The 10,129-nt window shown below is 31.3% G+C and overlaps 1 long non-coding RNA gene across 1 annotated transcript; it reads right to left on the reverse strand.

The window, feature by feature from the left end:
* Window positions 1–5,129: 5,129 nt before the first annotated feature.
* LOC102591886 (uncharacterized) lies at window positions 5,130–7,973 on the reverse strand. Its single transcript, XR_001472260.1, has 4 exons — window positions 7,036–7,973; window positions 6,697–6,963; window positions 5,509–5,708; window positions 5,130–5,334 (listed from the first exon to the last, which is right to left on the reverse strand). It is a non-coding gene; the product is annotated as an uncharacterized lncRNA (long non-coding RNA).
* Window positions 7,974–10,129: the final 2,156 nt, after the last annotated feature.

The following is a 10,129-nucleotide window of genomic DNA, read 5'->3' on the forward strand; positions in this document are numbered from 1 at the left end:
AAGATCAAATTGAAGATCCAAGATCAAGCTTTAGGAACTTGAATTCAAGTATAAGATCACTAAATCTAAGTTCATATCCAGATTGAGTTCAATAAATTTAAGATCAAATTTAAATGCCCTTAAATATATTTTAGAAAGGAAGAATCAGATTTTTTGTCATACTGAAATTAAAATACAAACAATATTTTTATCTTAATTATTTTATCAACATGAATTTCAGTGACTTGCACAATTATTTGATAGTGTTAAACATTGAGACTCAAAACTTCCCCCATCAGGTAAACATTTATTAATCAGAAGTTATCTACGAATTAGCAGTGATGCTAAAAAACTAGTTTATTCGAATATGCTATTTGCTATAGTTTATTCAAAGTTTAGATATATTAAATTGTACATAAATTTTATCAAATAAGTATACTATATATTATCACACTTTTTACTATATAATTAATTTATATAATTGCAGGTTACATATCTTGCTAAAAAGATAATTATTAAATTTCCTTCATCATATAATTAGATAATTATTAAAGAAAAAAATATTTATGAGAAAACAAGCTTTATAGGAAAAATAACAAATACAAAAGGGACACTAGTAATTCGATATTTTTTTTAAAAAAATAGTCTCAAAGTTGATGTTTACACTCTTTTTATGCATGAAGTCACACATTTATTCCAATTCAATAATTAAGTTGTTACATAAGCTTAGTTAACGATCATAGAGATTTAAAATGATGAGTTTCATTGAATGTAAGGATTCAGTTGCAAAGAGTTAAGTAGAAGGAATCAGAACACAAATTTAAACAAGTACATGCGTCCATTAGACAATTTTGCCGGCAAATAACTAAAAAAATATTTCATTATCTTAACTTTCCCCTAGTACCAATTTGATATGATTTCTTGATTATATAAAAATTTACTTGTCTAAATAAAGATAAATTTAGAAAAAAAATGGTCTTCCAAAAATGAATTAGATTGGAACACAAGGACATTATGACGTGATCATTGCTAGTCACTTCTAATTTTCACATAATTGGTAGTTGAATTAGCACATCTTCAATTAAACAAAAACATTAATGGAAAACATAAGAGTGGCCCTCAAAATGTACCGTATGATATATTGAAGACTTTAGTATCAAAAAATTCCAAAATATGATGACACACTTAATTGCTTAAATTCTTTGAAACTGATGATTCATGGGGTCCCTAATTATGATTTATTTGTATCAACATATGATATATAATTACATGTCTATCGATTCAAGTAGAACAAAAAGTGTACAACCTTGCAATTATAAGTTGTGCTTAGGAAATAGAAGATGGTGATAGAGTCCGTAAATTATTTGTCGTATTTCTTTTTTATATGTATTTGCAATAATGTTAATTAGAAGGGATTTTTGATTATTTTATTCTTATTTATGTCTTAAGATATAATATTTTTTAATTAAATATTCACTCTATTAATGTGTTTATGGTTTTCAAGAAGAATTACTACTAAGACTAAAATGAAAAATAATAATTAATTTTGGCTTAAACTTCTAAAATAATAAATAATATAATGAGACTATTTTAAAAATCACGATAAATAATTTGAGATAGGAAATAAGTATCAACAACTGAAATAGATTTATTAGCAACAGCTAAGAATATAATGTATGTTCAATTTACATGCTTGCATTTAGGGTTGTGCATTCGGTTTTTCGGTTTGATTTTGTACTATTCGGTTTATTTTTTAATTTTGATTTTGAAGAAGTGTAACCCAATCCGAACCAAAATAAATTTGGCTTGGTTAGGTTTTTCTCTTTTCGATTTTTTTTTCCGATTCGGTGTGTAAATAATTAGAAACTTAATCAAAGTTATATTTGCAATTTGAAAAAAGTAATATATATATATCGATTTTTATTTTTCTAAATCCAAAACCAAACAAAGTAATTAATTATTAGTCCAAAACCAAACCAAAAAAAATAATCCAAATTAGAATTTGGTTCAATTTGGTTTGGTTTTTCAGTTTAATCCAAATAGTGCATACCCCTACTTTCATTGGGAAAAAAAAATCAAATTCTTTTAAAGGGAGAATTACGTAATTAGGCAAATATGTTATATGTATTTGCAATATATCATTATAATTTGAAATAATTATAAGTTATAGTTATAGTGAAGGTTTTGTTGCTATTTTCTCTCCTCTCTTCCTCTCTCCCTAGTCTCTCTCTCTATGTACTCTTGCTCCTCTCTCTTTTCTATCCGCCATCTCTCCTTCACCTCTCTCATTTCCCTGCCCTCTCTCGCGCCTCTCTCTGCCTCCTCTTTCTCAATGTATACAAATACAAATGTTAGCAATCAATTATACAAATACAAATGTTAACAGTTGATTATACAAATACAAATGATAATAATCAATTATACAAATAATAAGTGTCAATTATAGAGATCATCTTTAGTGATACAAAATACAAATACACATGTATTTGATGACACAACATTGATACAAATGATAACAATAAACTATACAAATATAAATTTTGAACTTGATACAACATTGATACATTGTATTTAGATATAAATTCTATTGACCAATACAATTGATACAACATTGAATATATATATATATATATAGACACACACACACACACACACCAACAAATATACAAATACAATCATTGATACATATACATACTAGTTACATATATACAATTATCCAACATATATACATATACAATTCATCTCTCTTCTCTCTCTTCCCCCTCTCTTGCTTGCCTCTCTCCTCCCTCTCCCAATCTTACTTGCCTCTCTCCCCTTATAATATGTAGCTACAAATCGTATTTAAGATTACTTGCCTCTCTCCCCTTATAATATGTAGCTACAAATCGTATTTAAGAAAATTATAACTATTTTTCCTAATTATATTTCTAGACTTTGCTACTTTTGAATGTTCCTCAATTTTAAATGCCAGAATATTTGATTTTCATTTGGCCCAGTTGTCAATTAATATACATTTGCATTTCCTATATACATCTTATTGTTTTGAGACCAATTTGAAAGTCACAATCCATACTATATTCATTCTTATTGTTTTGAGCCCAATTAATGTATGGCTGTGGCCCAACCCAACACGGTTAATCAAGCCTTGAGGACGTAAATAGACTAGAAAAATGGCATAGCCACTTTATATCCTTCTATTTAAAGTTTAGCCATTGAGAGTCATTTGTTGTTTTGCACCGTAGGTCATAAATTTATATTTTCATATCATTATATCTATAAATTATGCTCGAATACTTGTCTCTTTCCTCTTTGTCCTTGTCTTTTTTGGCATTTGTGTTTTACAATTTTAATTTTTAATGTATGATACATGTATCCGTGTATATATATTACTAGTGGGAGCACAGGCCCAACAGTGACCTGTTTGTATAGATCGTTGATCCAGCAAACTTACAAACTTTGACATTCGTTATGAGAACAAAGCTATAGCCACCTAAATCAACATTTATGTTATGATGATGATGAGACGGGAATCATTGAGCTGGTCATACTACATATTTTCTAGACCTTTAATTTGCTAACCCCTCAAAGACAGCAATATTTGTTACCCTTTTTTCCAGAGGCGTATCCAGGATTTCGGCTAGATGGGTGCACGATTATGAAGAAATGTATCTTAAATATAAATTTGATCATTTGACTTTTAGGTTCTAAATATGAACCATTAAATTTTAAAAACTATAGATCCAAAATATATAATACAATTAGTTTTAAATTTTAATAAACACATTTGATTTAATTAGATAAAAAATTTAGAGTGCTAAATTTTTTAGGAATTTTCAATGTAAGACACTTGAAAATTTTGAAAGATTAAAGGCAAAAATACAAAAGAAAAATTAGTTGAAACGTCAAAAGTGTCACCGATAACCACTTGGAGTGGTGTTACTCAAAAAGACAAGATAGATATAAGATTTAAATTTCTATCCTCACCTAGAGAGGTGCACCTAATCATCATTGTATTATTATATGCTACTTTGAACATGGGTTCACACATCTATATTTAAATATTTTTTTAAAAATATAACACTACTATATATGATCTAGAGAGGGGAGCATGGGTTCACGTGAACCCACGGCACCCCCTCTAGATACGCCTCTGCTTTTTTCTATATATATCTTATACTAAAATCAAAACTTTTATTCAAAATAATGCGTAAATAATATCTAATAAATAAAGGTAATTTCAACCAGTATAGAAAGATAATTTATGTCTATCGTCAAAAAAAAATTAGAAAAAGAAGAAGATATTTTATGTTAATGTATCAAAGAGTTGATTCTTGACTTTTGGATATATTTTCTATCCTTGTTTACCGAACTACTTTGAACGGTTTTTCCTCGAGCCGGGGATCTTTTGGAAACAACCTCTCGCCTAGTTAGGAGTAAGGTTTTGCAGATTGTATTGCAAACACATATCAAATATATATATACATTATGGGCATCAAGAGTTCCTATTACAGATTCAGTTCGAAATGCAAAAAATTACACAACAAATTAATGATGAAATACATCGGGCAGACACGGAACAAAAGAAGAGATCATACTTGAAGTTCATTATCTTTTTATTTTTGATAAGACAAAAAGAACTCATGAGGTATACCAAAAGGTTGAGATTGTACGGCAAAACATGATTCCAGAATTGTTTATTTTTACACTAATAATAATGATTTCAAGGGTGAATACTTAGAATAGCTGAAATTGCATATTTTCATACACTGTATTTTCAAGCTAAGATTGTTGTTGAACATGTAGTAGAGACCTTATATGCGTTGAAGAGTGTAAACTTATCTACATAATATCTAAAAGCATCACCGTCCGTCCATAATTTGGACTTTACATGTCCAATCTGGTCTGGTGTGTCATTTTTTATTCACTGATGTTAATTCGATTGGACTTTACATGTTGCACTGATGTTTCTCAGTGCAACACATTTGTTACACTGAGAAATAAAGGAGGATATTAAAAGAAGAGTTCATTCTGACCAATGACCGAAGCCACTGAAATCAGAGGTCACCAAGAACGTTGAACAAATGATTAAGCACAAGACTACTGGAATACAAGCTTGATATCACACTATTATATACAAGGTTTACAATAGACACAAGCGTGTCGTGCAGATACACTGATCCAAACGTTGTTGCAGTAGTAGTGATGATACAACCCAAAAAGTTTAAAGAGTGTTGGGATTTTTTAGTTACAAGATGATGGTATCTTAGTCTAGAACAACAACATGCATGGTACAATTGTAGTCCGGGTAAGCTTCTTCAGTGGCAGCATTTATGGCACAACAAGATGTCAAAGTACCTATAAGTTGAACGGTAGAGATATTGGCAAGGAAGTGAGAAAGATACTACAACATAAAATTGAGGCAGAATTTACTACATTAATTCCACAGGTTTACAGCCAAAGGTGATAGTTTTATGGTGAAGGTATGTTAATAATGAACATTTACTTAGACGAAGGTGTAATACAACATACCTAACTGAGTGTGGCACATCCACTTGACGCAAAATCTGAATCACAGAGGCAGCCCAAATATTTGAAAAAGTTGAGTACCATCTTTGTTACTTCCTTCTCCCCAACTTCTTATAACTGGACCTTCATAACAATTGAGGTTGTGCAGATTGAGAATCCCAAAAGTTATGCTTTTTGAGTAACCAAAATGAGGAACATACTTCCTGTAATTAAATGTAAATATATCAAATTCAATCATTAAAGTAATCATAGCTACTTTGATGTTATATAACATATAAATTTAAATATACAAGTGAATGGAGTTAAACTTATGTACTCTGGAAAAGAAATGAAGAAGGTAAAAAACTTAAAAATATAAAAATCAGTAGACATTCAGAGCAAAACATGTATAATCTCTTACTACAGAGAGTACACAAGTGAATGCAGTTGACATTTCGATCCGACAGAAGTGACCACCAAATGGAACTTTCTAACTAATTTGTACACTTGCCCATAAGAACTCAAATAGACAACACAGAGTATACTTTGATGTAGAAGGCAAAAACTTAAAAATACTACTTGACGGCTGTAGACAATCTAAGCATATCCCAACTTCTTCACTATTCAATATACCCATGGGGACATTACTATTTTCTATTGCTGCAAATTATTGAAAAGCGCAAATGCTACAAATAGTCAGTTATGGAGTCTTCCTCTGGTTCTATTAATTTCACTTAATTGCTCAGTACTGATCGTTAGGGAAAATACCATGTGTTGTAATGGACTCGTAGCTCTCAAAAGAGAATAGATCACTCAAGTTGCACCCCTCTAGCATTGACGTGATTAATTTGATCAAACAACCACCCATGCACATTGGCTAATGCAACAGTCAGCTTAGAACTATAGCTAATGTTAAAAGCTGAACCACTCAGTATCATCAGATGAGAAGTGGCAATTTTATTTGTCCTGATAGACAACTAAAACAATTATTGTCTTAATCTAAAGGACAATCAAAAGTAGAAGACAACAAAGCTAGAGTCAAATCTATGTTATTATCAGAACTAAAAAGGCATGAGTATCTGAAATCTAACAATAACCCATATTTCTGCTAGACATATTTAGTAAGCTCATACTACTGCTTATCAAGTTAATTGTAATATCCTTTCAGAAAGACCGACTAATCTGCCTAACTTCACTGACAGGTTCACTAACCTTTCATAACTTCTTGATTGGCGTGGGTTCAATTGAGGTATCGCTGCTGGAAGATTCAGATTCAAAAAATGTCGCTTTCATCTCTACCTCGCTAGCATCGAACGATTTGGCCTTTCTAATGTTCCTCTCGCCAGTGCCTGGTAGAGATGCATGTTCTTTTTCCGTGTAGGACAGAACTGTGAGACTTGACTGAGTAACATTAGAGTTTGTCCAGGATGACTTCCTTAGTTGAATATGAAATAGTTTCTTCGACAACATTTGTTGGATCTGATCAACACAGAGAACATTTGCAGAAGTATATATAAAGACAGACACTAAGAAATATAAGTAGGAGGTAACCTTGACGCAGGTTGTGTCAAATATGTCCTCTGCCTTCATGGAGAGAAGTTTTTCGCCAGGATCACCAGAAATGAAGGCAGTTGTTGAACCACCGCAGATCAATTTGGAAGGTACACCTACAAGCATAATGAGTTAATACTTGAATTGTTTTTTGTATATGCGATATTTTACCACAATAAATTTTTATGTATATAGCATAAACGTAATATCGAGGCACCAATGTTGTCTGTCTTTGACATTTTGCGCAATCAAACTGCTTCTTGTTTTTTGTGCATTTTTTCTGTTTGCTGCCTGAACATTCTAGGACAAAAACTTTTGAAGATCATCTGATATTGACATTTCGGCCTCAATGTAGAAAACTCCAACCTGCAATGCCCAACAAAAAATGTATATCTAACTCTATTCCATCAATAATTTGAGCTAGTCTAAATATTTCTGAAACCTACTGAAGTTGCTGTTGTAACTTCTACAATAGAAACGACTTGTCGGTGAACAGGATTGACGGTAAGAGCAGTGGATGATCCTGCGAAGTTACCCAACACATTGCCCAAAAGCACGTCTTTGTTTGTCTTTGCCCTATTATGACAACAGAAACATTGCGAAATATGCTTTTTATGGCACACTAAAGCTAGAGATGTATAGTAAGAAGTTAGTACCAACTGATCAACTGTAATGCCTGCGGATAAGTAGGATTTAAGCGTATCGTCAAATTGAATCTGGTTTGCAAGGATAAACTTGTACATATGAAATGATTGTGTAATAGTGTATGGTATTAAAAGACGAGATTTCAGTAAAACACACGCATACCTTGATAACTAGAGATTCCAATGTTCCTTCTAAGGATTACAGGGAACTCTTTTACCCTTTTCTATTTGAGCTTCCAATTCAGCTCCTTCAATTTCCCCGAAGTCGTCCCATAAAGTAAGCAAAAATTGGTTTCGTTTGAAAGCATGGGGAATACATGAATACTATTTTTTCTCGAATCTATAGTAACATTGTGTCAAAATCTGAAAACATAAATACCAATGTATAACACAGAAGGTTGTACTTACTGATCATCAGAAATAGTAACCTCACGACACCTATTTTGAGTGCGGCCTGCATATTTTGAAGGGCCATAACGGAGAACAACTCCTACAATATCTGATAGAAATAAAGAATTATTAGGTCATTACATGTGGGGACATAAATTTTAGCAAACTAATTGTTGGTAAGAGGAATATACCAAGTTCTGCATTAGGACCAGAGTCAGTTGAGCAATATTGGCAAAAGTTGTGGTATGTAACTTGTTCGGTGGCAACAGTGGTTTCTCAAGCTGCTCATTTGGTTTGATATGTTCGATTAGAGTATATTTATCAAGCACCCAATAAAATTTATGTATTATCCTTCCGTACGAAGGTAGTGAAACTTTAATTTCACTCTGGCAGTAGAGATTAGATATGTATCCAACAATGTAAGATTCTCCACATAATAGTCAATATCATCACCATATACAACTGCCCTGATTTGGTGTTCATGTAAAGTCGGTGAACTTTGTGAGATACAGATAAATTATATAATTATGCCTAGAGGATGAGCGACGACAATAATGAGCGAAAGGACCTGCTCGTCTTCCAAAATCAGATTTTGGAATCGAAATTTCTTCTAAAAACTTAGTTTGTCACGACTCATGTCCACAATTTGGACTTTGCAAGTCTAATCGGGAGTGTCAATGGTTATTCCTTCAATATTCAATCTTGGCGCCATATGTCTTTATCTTGACAATGAGAGCCACAACAATTAGAGTTGTTTTAAATTCGTAAACTCTTGGTAATAGTAAGACACACATGCAAGGTTAAATGCTGGAATTTTTGAACTCTAGAATTTGTATCAGTCTACTGTTAAAAAAGCGAACAAAGTTCATTACAACACATCATCAAATACCTATTGTACAATGCAGAGACAATGATAATACTAACATGCAATAGAAATTAACAAATCAAAAAATGAGAGCAAGAGATACATATATGTAAAGGCAATAGGACAGCATACATGCAAATATAGAACCCTCCACGTGTTGAACAACCAATAAAAGAGGGCCAGAAAGAGTCCTATATTAGAAGGGATCAATTATAGGTTTTTTATATAAAGGTACAAACACTTAAGGTTAAAGGTACAATCACTTAATGGCATGATACTTGTAAAAAGGTACAAATACCTAATGCTAAAGGTACAAAGAGTTAATGCATGCCATGTTAGTCCTATTGTTGGCTTATATAAAAGAGAATATACTCTTTTTTATATCAATATATATTTGTCTCATAAAATACATGTAGCAATTATTAGTATCAGATATTGTACATGTGTTTCACGATTTCAAAGAAGATATGAAGATAATTCAAAAATATCCTTGTTGTTAATCAACTAGCTCAAAAAGGCCCTCCAATTAGTCAACCTGTTCAAAAATACCCTTCTTACTAACAATTACTTCAAAACAAATGAAATTTAATTTTTCCTTGAATTATTCGAAATGGGGAACCTTTGCGGCTTTGCCCTCCATTTAAAGTTGTGGACAAGTGTTATTACTTTGACTATTTTAAATGATAAATTTTTATACTATGCCAATTTTATATAATATAAAGTGTAATTACCGATATTAATTTTTCAATTAAACATTTGTTTTTTCTCAAAATTATTATAGCCTCGATTAAAATCTAGAATGACTTAACGGTGGGGGAATTTTTTAGACAAAAGATAACAGAGGATAAAATTAACCAATTTCAAATAATTTAGAGATATTTTTAATTAGCCCCTTTTCCTTTGTTTTATTAATCTCTTAATTAATTCTTAATATTATTCTTGAACATTTCCATGTTTATTATTATTATTAGAAGAAGAAAATTGAATTATTTTTTAGTAATTTCTAGGTTTGGTGTTAACCAAGTACGTAAAGTTAGCATTATTGCCATTACTTTCTAATTCTTAACAAGAAAAAAAGAAGTATAATGGGATCTTTCCTCCAGAGAGTACTTACTTATCTTTAATGTAAACGATCATCGAATATTTTTTCATGTTATACACCACTCACATTGAGTAAAATTTAAAATCCTAACTA

The sequence above is a fragment of the Solanum tuberosum genome, unplaced genomic scaffold (genome assembly GCF_000226075.1).
Source record: "Solanum tuberosum cultivar DM 1-3 516 R44 unplaced genomic scaffold, SolTub_3.0 scf00611, whole genome shotgun sequence".
In the NCBI taxonomy this organism is placed as follows: Eukaryota; Viridiplantae; Streptophyta; class Magnoliopsida; order Solanales; family Solanaceae; genus Solanum; species Solanum tuberosum.